The 16,690-nt window shown below is 45.7% G+C and overlaps 1 protein-coding gene across 1 annotated transcript in view; it reads right to left on the bottom strand.

Annotated features, from left to right (window-relative positions):
• GALNT7 (polypeptide N-acetylgalactosaminyltransferase 7) overlaps window positions 1-320 on the bottom strand; it is a 114,696-nt gene extending 114,376 nt beyond the window's left edge. The window contains exon 1 of the mRNA XM_045018339.1: window positions 132-320. The gene's annotated coding sequence lies outside the window, so the exon portion shown is untranslated. The remainder of the gene's footprint in view (window positions 1-131) is intronic.
• Window positions 321-16,690: the final 16,370 nt, after the last annotated feature.

The following is a 16,690-nucleotide window of genomic DNA, read 5'->3' as shown; positions in this document are numbered from 1 at the left end:
TGCTCCTCTCTTTGCTCTACCCCGATCCCTGGCTGCTGATCCGCTGCTTTCCCTCCACCGCCGGCTGCTGCCGCCCCCTGCTCAATCCGTCACTATGCTGCAGGCACAAACTTTTTCATCCCCTCCTCTACCCTTTAAACTGCCCCGATTCCTCTGCTCCTCGTCTCGTCTTTTCCTTGCTGAGCTGCAACCAACAGCTCAAATGATCAGAAGCAGGAAGTCACCGCAGCAGCAGCTCCACGTGGCTGATTTATAGCGCTGAGGGTTTTTCATATTGACTGTAGGTTGCCTTTTCACACGTCTCCCTAAGAAGGTGGACTTGTAGGAGTAAAGCTGGGATGTGGTGTGCAAACACCAAGCTGCCGCTCCTAGCTTAGTGAGGTGGAAGAAGGGATGAGTTCCGGGTTTATGCCTTTACCTTGGCTTGGAAAGAGAGACAGAGTCCACAGTGGTTTTGTAACTGCCTTTTTTAAAACTACCATCATAACATATTCAGAGCCTGATTGAACCAGATGAGGGGGGGGGGGGGACACAAGTGGGGCAATTTGCCCCAGACCCTGCAGAGGCCACCATGAGAATATAGTATTCTATAGTATTGCAACTTTTTTTATGGAAGGGCCCCCAAAATTGTTTTGCGCTGAATCCTTTGGGTGGCCCTGAGCAGACCTTTGTCATAAAATACTGCTTGTACTTTATTTCCCCCCTGCATGTTTGTAATATGATATACGGGAACTCTGATATGTGCACCTGCCTCCTCACAGCTGAAAACTTTCAAAGAACCAAGTCTAGGTTGTCAGACCTTAAAAATGATTTAGCATGTGTGTGGCTGTGTTTGACAAATCTTATTCCTTAAGTATTGAAAAGAATGAATACCTTGTAGTTATTTTTACTTTACAGAATAAACTATATTCCCCTACACAGTGCTAGCTGTTGCAGGAATAAGCAAAATAACTTCCCAACTTTCTGTATAACTAAGTTCAGGTCAATACCACATAAAGTATATGCTTCGCTTTATTCATAGTGAGCAGACCCATTGAAATGGAATACTGTTTTTGTCCATAGTATTAAACTAGTGTAGCAGAAACAAATTGTACACAGTCTGAGCAAATAACAATGGTGTAAATTCAATATAATTCCTGAAGTCACTGACTTTTCTTAAATTTTGGCCTGTATTCCTGACAGCAATCATTCCACAGTTGCACTCTTCTGATAAAAATGAACTGCACTTTAAGTTAAACATTGTTTTTATCTTCTGCAACAGTTGTGAAAAATGAGCGTAATAGTTCAAGTGTAGTTATCAGGAAAGCAGTCATGTAGAAACAGTTTTATTTGTTTAACAGTTCTGCTTTTGTATATTCAGTAAGAGTCAGTTTACTGAGTTTTTTTCAAATTCCTGTTCACCCTGCAGGAATCGTCTAGCTTCAACAATCCTGATCATTTCCTTTTGAGTGATAAGTTACTGTAGAACAAGATATTGCATATGAACAGGATTCCCCTTGGAAGATTTAAAAAAAAAAAAAGGAAATGTAGTGCTTTACACACTTGGAAATGGAAGTCTCTGTTAATGCACAAAACTAGTACAGCACTGTTAGTGGCATTAACGTTTCCCCCATTCTAACAGCTTGATGCTAAAAACTAGATAAGTTAATGCTGAGTTAAAGGTACAGTTAAAGACTCCAAACCTGCAATCACCTGCACAAGTGCTTAACTTTGTGTGTGTTTTCCAGTGAGAGTTATAGCTAGAATTTTAAAAGTTTACTGGATACTTACTAGCTAGAGATAAATATAAAAGACAAGAGCAGAGACCCTCACTGAGGAGCTCATTCTAAATTTGAAGTTCCAGCTCTTGGAAAGGTGAAAGTGGTGGGATATCTTTCTTTGCCTTTCAGAGCCCCATGGTGGCTACTGCAAAAAAAAAAAAAAAAAAAGTCTTCCCTACTGTCTCTTTTTGCTAATGTCCATTTTTTGGGCTCTCCTCTTCTATGACCAACTCTAGTTTGTCTTCTGTTGTAACTCATAGCTTTCTCAAGGAGCAGCAGAAGAAAAATGATTTACAGTCTTAGTGCTGGCCACAATGTGATTGTAAAATTGACTAGAGTCTTGTAATTTCACTCTCCTGCTGCTTGCTCAGTAACTGAATCATTGAAGCTGGCTGTCAGCAGACTGAGGAAGACACTACTGCGTCAGTTCCAGGCCTCCCGACAGCAACTGCAGGGCAGAATAGTCAATGTACCCCCATGCATGCACAAGCTGCGTCCACATGGACACAGTCCACCTGACATTTGGGCGGTGATGCACCTGCGCTGGCAGGTGCCCAGCAAGCTGCTGGGTGTGGTCTTCTGGCATGGCGAGGGCTTCCATTGTCCTTGCCAACTGTCTAATTGCACAAACCCAAAGACCCTTGCCTTGCCCCTGTCCAGCCCCCTGCTCCCTCCCTCACTTGCTCTCCCCCACCTTCATTCACTTGCACCAGGCTGCAGCAGGGGGTTGGAGTGCAGGGGCAGGGAGGAAGTTTTGGTGTGGGAGGGGGTGTGGGTTCTGGGAGGGGTGAGTGGTGCAGACTGTGGGAGGGGGTGTGGGTTCTGGGAGGGGTGAGTGGTGCAGACTCTGGGAGGGGGTGCAGGCTCTAGGCTGGGGCAGGGGATTGGAGTGCAGGAGGGGGTCAGGGAGTTGGCGTTTACCTCAGGCAGCTCCTGAAAGTGACTGGCACACCCTTCTGGCAGCAGCTCGTGGGGAGGGGCAGGGGTTCTCTGCACGCCACCGCCCACAGGCACTGACCCCGCAGCTCCCATTGGCTGCAGTTCCCGGTCAATTGAAGCTGTAGAGTCAGCACTTAGGGCAGGGGCATCATGCGGAGACACCTCCTGGGCCCGCAAGTTCATGCCAGTCGCTTCTGGGAGTGGCACAGTGCGAGGGTGGGCAGGAAGCCTGCCTTAGCTCTGCTGCACTGGGCCCTTTTAAATCACCCAAGCACCTGGGCAATTCCTACCCCTGGTCAGCGGGCCTGTTCAGTTCACATTTGTAAGGTCATTGTAACAAGCAATTGTTTTAAAATGAAAGTTTAAATTCTGCAGAAACTGATGGAAAAAGGTTTCACGCTCACCCCAGGCAAATACATTTTTCAAGCCCTGCACCTGATTAGCTAGCCTACAGATTGCCTGAGGACAGCAGTCCCTATGTCAGCCAACTTGGCAGATAACATGCTTTTTTCCCCTCACAAAGGAATTATGGCTTCATTAGGCTGCAACAAAGCAGATGCCCCTAGGAAGCAGTGTGGTCTAGTGGACTGGCCACTTGAGTGGGATCAGGAGACCCCAGTTCTATGTCTGGCATTGCCACTGATCTACTGTGTTACCTGGGGCAAATCACTACAATTCTCTGTGCTTCTGTTTTTCCTCCTACCTCTGTTTTCTTTGTTTGAATTGTAAGCTCTTCAGGGCAGGGAATGTCACCCACTGTTTATTTGTACAGTGCCCAATAGAACGGGGTCTCTATCTTGATTGGATCGCCTAAGATTCTAAATAATAATGAGCTTAGAAGTGATTTCCAGGTATTTATAATTTTAACTGTATTTTTCCATGCTACCAAAGGCATTACTAACTTTACCTTTTTTCTACCAGTGAAGCTATGACCATACTAAGGCTATGTCTACACTACAGAGCTTTTAATGACATAGCTGTGTTGCCACAGTTGTGCCGCTAAAACTCACACAGTGTAGCCGCTGTTTGTTGGCTCTCCTGCTGACAAAAAACTTCTACCTCCAATGAGCAGCGTTTGCGTGTCAGCGGGAGGGTGCTCCTGCTGACAACGTGCTGTTCAGACTGGCACTTGTTACGGCAAAACTTTTGCCCTTTTGGGGTGGGGGGTAACACCTCTGAAAGACAACAGTTTTGTTGTTCACTTGCCAGTGTAGATGTAGCCTAAAAAATTACAGATAGTGGCTTACCCCCCTTGACATATTGCATAAACCTTAAGGGCTCAGTCCCATTGTCCTTAGTCAGAGAAGAGTCCTAGTGAATTTAGTTAGGAAACTAACTTCCCTGTCAACATACCTCAGCGTAGGTAAGCCACATCCAGTATTTCAATGCAAACATTTTTAAGGCGGCAGCTAAACATTTCTTTTTTGAGCATTGATACATGTCTACTAAGCATTGTATTAAGATCACCAATTCATTTCACATAGGCCTCCAAATAGCTGTCAAATAGTATTATTTTTAGTCATTACTAGCCTATGCTGTACTTGAACCAATGACCTACTGTGACCTAAAGGTGAAGTATCCTATTACCAATCCTTTAAGCCACTCTGTCACCTTCCTTCTAAGGACTAGAGGGGATGGTATCTGCACCGAGGCTGCTAGAAAATGTCAATCTTATGCATTTTGCTAGAATCTGACAAATCAATATTTGGATACATTTGTTAACTGTGTTAGTCTTTACAGACTAACATGGCTACCACTCTGAAACTTGTTAACTGTTGCCCTGAATACATATTTTCTCTGCAGTAAAGCACTTTATATTTACATTACCACAATTATTGAAAAGCTATTAATGAAGTTTAATGACCATAAAAACAAAATACCTGGTCTACTAATAGGATATAAATATAAGGTGCTTTAAAAGCTTCCCTGTATGTAAAATTGAACAAGTGCCTAACTGTGATCCTCTTTTCAGAGGGACTGATGGGTTGTTTTGTTTACAACCTTTCATGCTTGACCAGTACTTATGGTTGTACCAGGACTTGTTTAATCTCCTAGTAGTTTTAGGTCTGTTTTTATTTATTTATTAAAACTGCCATTTTAATTCGGCACAGGTCAAAACCAAGTCCCCTCTGTCCCCCTCATCAACTCCACGCTCCCTCCAGCACATCACTTCAAAACAGCAATGAATTGTAGGAATTCATCAGAATAATTTTATCTTGAGCACAACATTATGCCTAGGAATTTTTTAAATTCAGCTGCCAGAATTTTCATTTAGTCTGATATTTCACTATGCAAGATACTGGAGCTTTATACATGTACAACCTTGGAGCTGATGTCTTTTTAAAAAGAAAAGTTGGCAAATGTCAACTAGTAGACACTGACTTACTTATTGAAATATCCTGTAAACTGATTTCCCCCCCATTTTATTGTTTCCTGAAATAAGATTTATAAACATTTTAGCACTTTATTAAGTGAACTAAAAGTTTATCTAGCTTCATTTTAATTTTGATATCAATACTCCTAACTTTTGTTGAAATAACATTCCAATTTACACTTCAATAGCACCTTCTACCTGAGGAGTTCAAAGTACTTTATACAAGTTAAATCTCTCATATAGAAAGGTTACATAGCTATCCTCATTTTACAAATGGGGAAGTGGGGAAAAGTTTGTGTCACACAAGGAGTGTATGGAACAGAATACATATCTCCTGACTCCTAGTGGTATGTTTCAATCATTTGGCTATGCCTCCCGCTAATGCTGTTTTGAATCTTATTACAAATCAGTCATCACCCTTGAAAACACAAAAACAATTTGACTTTTTTTGGTAGCGTTGGTTCTCAGTGAGTCTTATTACATATTGCTATGAGTCTTCCATCAATTAGCGAGTGGGAGTGAAGCTATTTCTGTAAAGAGAGCTATTGGCATTTTTAATTATTGTCTGTGAACCAGGTCTACAAAATTATTCATATACTACACTTAATCCACAGCAAATCTCCCACTGAAAATAACAGATTTACCTGGCCAAGAGGAGATTCATATGTCAGTGCCACTAACACCAAGGAAGATTCCAGAACCTTGACAGTACTGACGTAGAGTTGGAGGCAACCCTTGGTGAGTTTCTCAATTACACAGGTTGTGAGGTTTGATACTAGAGGCAATAGATGGAAAGATTGTTGTATCAAGGGATGATTTCTTAAATATTGGCCAAATTGTGACTTGCTTTAGAGAGAGTGGTGGATTGCCCTAAGGGTTGATGATCTCAGTTATTAGGGATCCCGTTGCTCTCAATTCACTTTCACTAGCGAAGAGGAGACTGGATTGGTCAAGGTTGTAGCTCAGTTTCTCTGCAGTGCTTTTCAGACTTCCTATTGTGTAAATAGGCTTGAGTTCAGACAGGGGGGAGTATCCTGTTATCAGGCCTAGGATCATTGCATGATCTCTGCTATGCAGAGAGGCCTTCTTACATGTAAGTGATTTTCTTTGAAAAACATGCTATAGTTCCTTGTAGCAGCAGATGCTGAATTCTAGAGTTGTGTGAAGGCATTCCAGATTAATAAAGCAGTTCATGGTCTGGAATAATTCAGCAGACTTCATGTTGGCATATGGAATGATAGGTGAGGTAGAATGTCTGTGTTCATAAAAATAATAAAAAGTCTAAAACTAACTGAGCTACAGGCTTTTAATTTCATATTACTTTGAATGGTAGGTGGTTTTCTGGAAGATACCTTGGCAATATCAGGAGCTCCAGGTCTTGACATTTTATCTAATTCACAAGCACTTCATCTTACCTACTCTGTCATCCTGATTTAATAGTCTTGTAGCAGGCACTAACTTAATTCTCATTTACTATTCTCTCATTCTAATCCATAGAATTTGCATTGCAACTCACACCACAATTATCCATTATTTCACTACTTCTGTGAATGTTCTTGACATATAATGCATCTTGCTACCTTTCTGTCACTTCTAAAAATATATTTTTCAGTGTTAACACTGGTCATGAAATTTAGTCCAACATGCTCCTGTCGTACCTAAATCATATTTTCCCTCCTGCAGCATCACTACTAACATCTTATATTTCAATCCATCACAACAGAAAGTGAACTGAATATATTGTGGAGTGCCTTGCTTTATACTACAGTACAATCTTTGGAATGTACAGGAAAAAGACTTCAATTCAAGCAAAATCATACCTAAGAGTAATTTAAGTATCCTAATTATTGCTCATTAATTACCAAGCACTGATGGCTATTATATATTTTGTAACACCTATTACATTCCTTTCCTATAAGGAAAGTTTCTGATGCTCTAACACAGAGGTTCTCAAAAAAAATTTTGTTGGGCTCCCTCTTTGAAAATACTTCAGATTGCAGTGACCTCCCTTCCTCCCAAAAATGCCCCCCTTACTACTACTCTGATACTGGTAGCAGCACTGCCTTTAGAGCTGGGCACCTGGCCAGCAGCCATTGCTGCTCTCCAGCTGCCCAGCTCTGAAGGCAGTGCAGCCACCAGCAGTAGCACAGAAGTAAGGGTAACACCGTACCCCCTACAATAACCTCGTGACCCCCTTTTGGGTCTGGACCCCCAGTTTGAGAAACACTGCTTTAACACATCTATGGTGTTTATAGAGTGCCAGTCAATGTATGCTATTTCTAGGGTCTGTTGTTTCACATATTAAGATTAGCTTTTGTACTTTGATAATTCATTATACTGTTTTTCAGCCTTAGTGGCTGTTGGGATAATTGTTAGCCTTTTAATTTAGAATGACATTAACAGAATACATTGCTGAAAAATTATTTTCCTCTTATCATACTTACACTGTTATTCAGTCTTAGGATAACATTTGCTTTTGTGATGCATAACTCCTTATTTTGCTGGCATAGTATTAACTTTTGAATACACTTTTACAATCAGTTAAACTTTAATTTTTGAGCTTCCACCCCCAAATGTGCACTGTGTGTGTTCCAGGAGCAGTGGCTTCACCATCTTCATTTCATAGGGCCTGTTCTTGGCAGCACTCTTGTAGAATAGGGTTACCATATTTCAGGTTGCCAAAAAGGACACTGTGTGGGGGAGTGGGAGAGAAGAGCTGAGGGGGAGGGGGGAACAGAGGGGAGAGATGGAGGTACCTGCAGCAGGGGCACTCACTGGAGGTGGGGGACAGTGTCACTCCCTGTCACAGTGGTAGGGTGGCTGGTGCAAACCCAGGATGTGACAGTCAGTCAGCATCTTCCTGCAGGCCCCTCTCCCCAGGGCTAGGAGCTGGGGTCCGGGTCAGTGGGATCTGGCAGCTGTGACTGCAAAGGAATGAACCAATTAGCTATGGATGTAGGGCAGGGACCAATCATGAAGCAGACTAGTCAGGGCTCTTTCTGAGCTATAGCATTTGCTCTGTAAAAATCCAGGACATTTCCTCTTTGAGAAATCTGCCAGGACAGAAGATGGAGGCTCAATAAAAAAAAAAAAGGAGAACTGGAAAACTAGGATGTAACCCTAGTGTAGTGTCATTGAGGAGTTTACGCATGGATCCAAGCCAGGACATTGCCTTAAAATGGATTACTTTCCTTTAGTTTCACATAGCTGAACATATTTTAAAGGAAAAAAAAGTTAAACATTTGTTGCCATGTTTCATACTAGTGATGATACAACAACTGATAACTGATTTGAAGGAGTCTTACTATGCATTAGACTATCAGTAAAATTATCAGTAATGACTGGTGTTTCAAACACTCTAAAGGAATGTGAAAATCTAGACAGATTTAAATGGAATTTAAAAAAAAAACCCAAAACAGTCATTACAATTTTGTTTCTCTTAACACATCTTAAATTCTGGATCCAAAGAACCTGACAAAACTACCTTTAAACTTATTTGTTGATTTAGCTTTTACAGCTAAACTGCTTGTTCTGTCATGCTTTGGTGGAGAAGCTGAAACGCTGATGTGTTACACACCTCTTTACCTCCCTGGCATGCATATTAAATTGCTGTAACCACACCAGACATTTTGGATGCAAAAATTCCCTCCTGTTCAATATTCTCATGCCTGATTCAGAAGAGCACTTAAGCATGTGCTTAAGTCAATCTCTGTTCTGTTCACACACACTAGTGTTGTCCTGAACAGGGATGTTTTCCTCAATCAAAGCCTCAGTGTAGTGGTATAAAACAGTTAAAACTATGCACATTTTGGTCACTCTGAGGTGAGCAATTTCCAAAACAAATGCAATTTTAAAAATATATAGTCAAGTATATTGCTACTTCATATATTTTAAATTTCTCAATTCTGCTTTGGAGAAAAGCAGAAGTTTTTTACTCTAAGTAGCGTGAAACTTATGGGAGCAGGATTATTCGTTTTACTGCCAAATATATTTGGTGCAACCAAAACCTTTCAAGGATCATCACCAACACACATAATGTAACATTATTACATTTACTGAAAAGTCAGAAGCTTTACATTAATACATATTAAGCAAAAAAAATGCTCCTAGATGACTTCTTAACGATCTGCATATCTGGGGTGATTACAAAAAGTAAGGACCTGATCCTGCCAGTAGCTGAGCACCTCCACCTGGATGCTGAGTGGCTTCCACTCCTGTAGTGTTACCATATGAAAAGAATGCTTAAACAGTGGAAGGCGTAGTTATTCCAATTAGTATGCTTTCACACCAGAAATTTGATTAGACTTTCACTCTGTTAGACATGGGACAGTCAGTGGGAATTGCAACTATGTAACTTGGAGCGGCAGCAGCTGAGGGAGCACAGCATCTTGCATGATCAGACCATCTATTACTAGTTTTAAATTTATCAGATTTTTAGTTAGTAAAGTACAAAATCAGTAATGTGGTGCTAAAACCTTCCCTTTTTGTATCTTTTTTGGAGTTTCAACATATAAAACAAAGCCATCTGGATGAGAATTAACCCTGTTTTGAGAAAATGCAATGTTCCCAACACTCACCATTTTATAACAAGTTTTATATTTGTTTTTCCGAAAGCTTTCACTTATGCTAGCCTTCATGGTTATGGAAAAAGGCTTGAAAACATGAACCTTAAAGGCACAAAATACAAAAGACAAATAATTTTTTTTTTTAAATCTCATGATTTTGGGTTGCGGGGCCTGACTCATGATGTTTTAGCACATTAAGTCAGTAATATTGATGGCACAAGCTCACAAAGCTCAATTGTAGCCCAACCCTGCAAACCTCTATTTATATGAGTAATCCTGCTCACATAATTTGTTTTCACAATGGGGCCAAAACACTGCTGTTCACAAATGCCCAGGTACAGATTGGAGGACAGAAGCAAATCTTTATTTTGTACTAATATATACACTGCATAGTACAACTCAAAGTAAAACAGTTATCAATCAACTGAGGAACCTTCTTTTAGAAAAAGGGGATTTACAGTGAGTAGATATTAAGCTATAAGCCTAATTAATTTTCCCCACTTTGTAAAATCCTTGCTCTTGAAACCAATTTAATTTTTCCATCTACTTGTAACATGAAAAGAATTGGGAAGGAAGTAACTTGTAGTTGCATGACTTCAAATAAGAACAGTAGCAATTAGACATTCATTCTCAAATCTGTCCTAAATACTCAAGGGGCTCCTCAATGGGAACTGCCCCAATAGAACTTGAGGCAAAAACTGATCCCCTTACTGTTTTTAATTTCAACAACATAATGGAAAATATGTTTAATTGTTTGTAGAATATAAACATAATATTGATGAAATTGGTGAAAAAAAGTTTTGTTTGAAAACTAGGCCCCTGGTAATAAAGAGGGCTAAGGGCAAACTGGGGGTTACAGAAAACTTGCATAATGTTAAACAGCCTCCTTTCTCCTCCGCAGATGCATTCTGAACCATTGTTCGATTCACAGCCAGGCCAAGTAAAGAGTTGGTTGGCTCCATATCAGCTAATAAAATACACTAAGATAAGGTTCACGTTTTAAATTAATTTTCTTTTTTTTGGGGGGGTGGGGGGAGGGTCTTATCTTCAGGACATCAAACAAGCAGGTTTATCATATAAATAAAAAGGAATGTAATAAGTTACCTTTCTCTCAGCCTTATACAAAAGCTCCTCTTCTGATTCGTAGGGCTCAGCTTTGGGTGTCAGAGTTGATTATTACAAAGAAGGGGAGAGAGACACACTCTTCCCCTCACCCCCTCTCTAATATTTAGGTCAGCTCCGATACTCTCCTTAAGTATATCTAGGCCACATCTTTAATTAATCCCAGAAGATTCCATCATTGCTGGGTTATCTCAGTCTGCCTCACCTACAGGAACACCTACCTTCATTCCTGACAGTAGAGATTTTACCTCAGGGAACAGACAACTTCTTTTCTTTACATCAGTTATAGTGGTGAGAAAGTTAAGTCTACCCTGGAGTAGTGTTTATGCAACTCTTCACACAAGCCATATGCAATCCACCTGGCACCTCTCACTGAGAACAAACTCAGGTGCTGTGGAGTGTTGTTAGGGGACACAATAACCCTTAGGGGAGCCCCCTTCCATTTGGCCATAATATCATTGGGATCCTTGGGTCCATCATCTCCAGCTCCAGGTTGGCTGTAGCTCAGCCCTCTGACCAAGTCAAAGTTCAAACCTCCCCTAGGGTATTGCAAACATGTCCAAATTAATCTGAATAAATTTTCTGCTCCTTTGGCTGCTGAGGTCTTCTCCTTGGAAAACCCTATCTCAGGGCTTCCCTTTCACTACATCTGTAGTATATACATAATTATATCTGGCTGTTACCCTAACCTTCTCTCAACTAAAGAAACCTGGTCTCTCTGCAGTTTCTCCATCAACTGAGTTTCTTCAATCTACTTATTATGGCTGAGCTCTGCCCCCTCTGGCTGGGAGCCAATTAGTTACTCACCCCCCTTGTGCAGAGCATGACTAATTGGGTGTTTGCTGCCTAGTAGGTGATGGGAATTAAGCCCCATTGCGCACACACCCCTTCAAGGTAGTACCCATCAGGTTACTCTCTCCCCATCACTGTACAGGGCCCTGCAGTTGCTTCAGCTCTTCCTCTAACTCATATACTTGGGTGAACTAACATTCTAGCTTAATCTAGCACATCAACATAACATTCCTTCCAGTATTCTCCATCTTGGGTGTGTATTTGCAGGGCCTCCTCTACAGCAGTTAATCTCTCTCAAAACTCCCTGATTTATGTACTCTCTCTGATTGGTCTGGCCTCTTGTGGTCAGCCTTGGAGTGGCAGGTCAGGGACTACGATCAAGGCATCTTCTCCTGTCTCCTCACTCAGGATATCCATTCCCTACGAACTCACGCAATTAGTTTCCTCTTCCACCGGAGCCCATTCTTGGCTTCTAGAAGTCAGGGTCCCCTTGTCATGTTTCCATGGTTCGCAGTGCAGTTCACTCCCCTTCAAGTTGGCTTCTGACAATTCTTTTCATATACCAGATCTAGTCTTGTCTGAATCAGTTCTTGCTCTTCTTTTGCGGTCTTCTCTGTTATTTTCTGTTGTGAGGTTTTTGCTTCCTCCAGCTATTGGTTTGCTTCTGTAACTGTCGCCCAGGTTTGTAGTTGACCTGGCATCTCTTGTTCCACTCTCAAGTAACTTCCCCCAGTCCACCGAGTTTGTGCACGTTGGTCTCACCTCTGGGCTGCCTGGCCCAACAATGCGTGTCCAGGCGAGGGTCGCCTTTCAGTCAGTTTGTCCACACAGTACCGTTTCTTGAAATAGGGCTGGGAAATTAGGCCAGTCTGTGTCTATAATTATGGGCCAGGGGAGGTTTCTTACCATCTATTTCCACAGTTCCTAGACTGCTCTCTCAAACTAGCATCTGCCCACATCAGGAGTCAATCAGTCCCCTCATTTTGCATCCAGCCATTTTAGCAATTATCTGGCAGGCTGGAGTGCGACCTCTACTGAGGGAGCATCCCAAGCCCCAGAATTGGCTGTAGTAGCAGTTCAAATATTCTTGCTCCATAAGTGGGCAGTCCTTTCTTATATGACCCAGTTGGCCAAAATGAAAGCACACTACAGTATTCTTCTGATCAGTTCCTGGGTGCCTGTCCCACGTACTCGGTGATGAGTGAGGTGCTGCTACCTCTTCCAGTTTCTTAGGTACCAGATTGCTTAAGAATATATCTCCCTGTATGTCCCCCGGCTATCCCGGAGTCAGGGATTCTGTATCAGGTTGCTTTCCTTGGAATAGTCCCCTTGAACTAAGCCCTTGTTTGGGTGGTCAGCATTATCAGCCTCCATATAGGCATCCACCCTCTCCATGGCCTCATCAGTAGAAGTCAGTCAAAGCCTCTGGACCCAACTTTGGGCTCCAGCAGGTAAGACCCTTAGGAATTATTCTAAGACTACAAAATCCAGTACCTTTTCTAAGGAATTTGTGTCAGGCTGCAACCATCATGTTGCCAGATCCCGTAAATGTTCACCCTCCCCCCCACAAAGGAAAGACTCTATCCTAAACCAGTGATGGTATGCTTCAGAGGTCAGTCCCAAACCATGAAGAATGGCTCTTTTTACAATTTTGTAAGACTGTGCCTGCTCATCAGACAAAGCTCGATGGGCCGCTTCAGCTGCTCCTAAAAGGAATGGGGCCAGTCAGGCTGCCCAAGAGGATTAGGCCCACCATGCTGCTGTTGCTACCCTCTCGAAAGTGTGCAAAAACACCTCTGGCTCATCACCTGGACCCAATTTTCCACAGTGGGTACTGGTCTGGCAGAATTTTCTTCTCCCGAAATGACCCAGGTCCTTGGGGTCCATTTTCTAGGCATTGCAGGAAATGTTCTTGCTGACCTTGTAACAGATACAACAAAAGAGCATGCAGCTGCTCCTGTTGGGCTGACAGCATGCAGACTATATCCTCCATGTTCCTCAAAGGAAAAAAAATCCTTAGTATATCCAACTGCTCCTGTCCCTAAAGTAGTTGGTATTTCCCTTCTTCTTCTTCGAGTGATTGCTCCTATGCATTCCAGTTAGGTGTGCGCGCCGCGCGTGCACGGCTCTTCGGAAGATTTTTACCCTAGCAACTCCGGCGGGCTGGCTGGGCGCCCCCTGGAGTGGTGCCACTATAGCGCAGGATATATACCCCAGCCGGCCCGTCCGCTCCTCAGTTCCTTCTTACCGCCCGTGACGGCCGTTGGAACAGTGGAGCACAGCTCAGCTGACCTCCACTTCCCTAGCTACTCGTAGTTTTCTCTCGTTCTGTTTATAGTTGTAGTTAACTCTGTTTGTTTGTAGAATAGTATAGTGTATTTATTTTACAGGGGTCGGGGTTTATCCCCTTCCCCTCACCCGGGGCTGGGTCCGATGCCCGGTCCACAGGGTTTTCTAATGCTCGGCCGGCCACAAGCCGCTGCCGACAAGAGATCTTCTCCTAAGTGCCTCGAGGGATCTTACCTCACAGATAAGTGCCGCATTTGTGAGGCCCTTAATCAGTGAACAAAGGGGAGCGGGGCTTTCGTTTTAAACAGATCCTGAGGGAGGCAGCTCTTGCTCCTCCGCTCTCGGCGCCGAGCGCTAGTTAGTTTTCACGGCGCGCTCCCTCGGCACCGGACCGCCGGTGCCGCCAAGGCCTCCTGGCACCACCGTCGCTGACTCCGACGTACCTTCGGCATGGACCTCTCTCCTGGAGGATGAAGAGTTACTCCGGCCAGGCAAGAGCCGTCGAGTCCGGTGCTGGAAAGCTCCCCGGTACGCACCGTGGTCGAGCTCGCCCGGAAGCTGCGTCCGAGCCGCCTGCTCCGCAGCCGAGCGCTATGCTCAGTCGGATCGCCCGGCACCGATGTCTGCCGCGGCACCGACAATATCCGCACCTTTCACTCCGGCCAGGCAAGAGCCGTCGAGTCCGGTGCTGGAAAGCTCCCCGGTACGGACCGTGGTCGAGCTCGCTCTGAAGCTGCGTCCGAGCAGCCTGCTCCGCAGCCGAGCGCTATGCTCCGTCGGATCGCCCGGCACCGATGTCTGCCGTGGCACCGACAATATCCGCACCTTTCACTCCAGCCAGGCAAGAGCCGTCGAGTCCAGTGCTGGAAAGCTCCCCGGTATGGACCGTGGTCGAGCTCGCTATGAAGCTGCGTCCGAGCCGCCTGCTCCGCAGTCGAGCGCGATGTTCAGTCGGATCGCCCGGCACCGATATCTGCCACGGCACCGACAGTATCCACACCGTTAGCTCCGGCCAGGCAAGAGCCGTCGAGTCCGGTGCCGGAAAGCTCCCCGGTACGGACCGTGGTCGAGCTCGCCCTAAAGCTGCGTCCGAGCCGCCTGCTCCGCAGCCGAGCGCTATGCTCCGTCGGATCGCCCGGCACCGATGTCTATCGTGGCACTGACAATGCCCGCACCATTAACTCCGGCCAGGCAAAAGCCGTCGAGTCCGGTGCTGGAACACTCCCCGGTATGGACCGTGGTCGAGCTCACTATGAAGCTGCATCCGGGGTGCCAGCTATGGTCGAGCTCACTATTCCCTCCACGCCGGAGACAGTGTCCACGGCGAGGGGGCTGATTGCAACGACAGCATCTACGCTGCCTCAACCCCTGGCGCCGCCGGTGGGGGTTACATAGTCGATGGGCAAGCCTGCCTTGATCAGACCACCCTACCTCGGCACCGCACAGCGGCACCGTTCAGGGTCGCGGTTCCACAGATGTTCTCGGTCCCGTCACCGATCTAGGTCTCGGCGCCGTTCTCCCTGTTGGTACCAGTAGTGCTCGCGGCACCGGTCAGCATCCCGTTCGCCGATCCGGGACACTCAGCTCCGATCAAGCCTCAGGCACCGCCCTCGGTCGACCGCCCGGCACAGCTTCGGTGGCAGGTCCCGTTCTCGGTACCGGTCTGTCTACCGGTACCGATCCCCGGTGCCGCATCGAGCGATGTCAGTTACAGACGGAGACTCTACCAAGAGCTTTCAGCTCCTCCAGGGCCATCCAGCCACGCATCAGTGTCGTCCCGTGCGGACACTTCATATGCGTAGCACTCTGTTTTCCGATGTGCCCTCCAGAGTCTTCGAGGAGACCTATCAGTGGTCATTCTGGACGCCGTGGGTGTACTACCACGCCAGAGGCGTACCGGTGATCCCATCTCGCTCCGTTCCCTCCGAGCTCTGGGTGCCAGAGGTGACAATTAGTCGTCCCCGTCCGACCGGTACAGAGCAGCCCCCGGTTCGGCACCGGGCTCCCAGATCCCACCGGATCAGGAGGTCGTCCAGGAGCTCGAGCCCACACAGGACCCGCTTGTCCCGGGCCTTTCTTCTTCCTCCTCCCCAGATGAGGCGGGGGCAGGAACATACCCCTCCGGCCCTCCTCTAATCAAAATGCGACCAGCCCCTAAATCCAAAGAGGCTGGGCGTGTGGTCTTACTGGGCCATAAGATGTACCCGGAGGGGGCCCTGCAACTTCGTGTAGCGAACCAGCAAGCCCTGCTTATCCGCTACTGTGGGTGGCGGTGGGCAAATTTACAGAGTCGGTTCTTCGGAACTCCCGTCAAGAGTTCGATGCCCTCCTGCAGCAAAGGACGGAGCTGGAGAGAGCTTCCCTCCAGGCCTCGTTGGACGCAGCTGACTCCGCTGCCATGACTCTGGCCTCGGGTGTTGCCACGCGGCGCGTTTCAGGACTCCAGTTATCGAGCCTTCCCTCGCAGCTGCGGCACGCTATACAGATCTTGCCCTTCAGTGGCACAGGCCTGTTCTCTGACAACACTGGCCCTAGGCTGCAGAACCTAAAGGGCAGCAGGGTCACTTTGCTCTCGCTCTCTCTCGGCATGCACACGCCGGTAATTCAGCGCCGACGCTTCCGTCCCCAACCTCCGCTCTTACCCTGCGCCTTGACAAGGTCAGGACATGGCCAGCGGGCGTGGCTTACACGGTCGTGGCCATCAATCCGCACCCCAAAGGAGCCAGAATTAGGGTCCTTCTGACCACCAATGGGGCAAAAGCCTACCCATCCTCGCCCCTCCTAAGGACCCCTCTCACGAGCGATTCCTCTGGCAAGAGGTGCGGACGCTCCTCCTCATCGGAGCTATA

The sequence above is a fragment of the Mauremys mutica genome, chromosome 5 (assembly GCF_020497125.1).
Source record: "Mauremys mutica isolate MM-2020 ecotype Southern chromosome 5, ASM2049712v1, whole genome shotgun sequence".
Classification (NCBI taxonomy): Eukaryota; Metazoa; Chordata; order Testudines; family Geoemydidae; genus Mauremys; species Mauremys mutica.
This window is presented reverse-complemented; position numbering and strand designations above follow the sequence as displayed.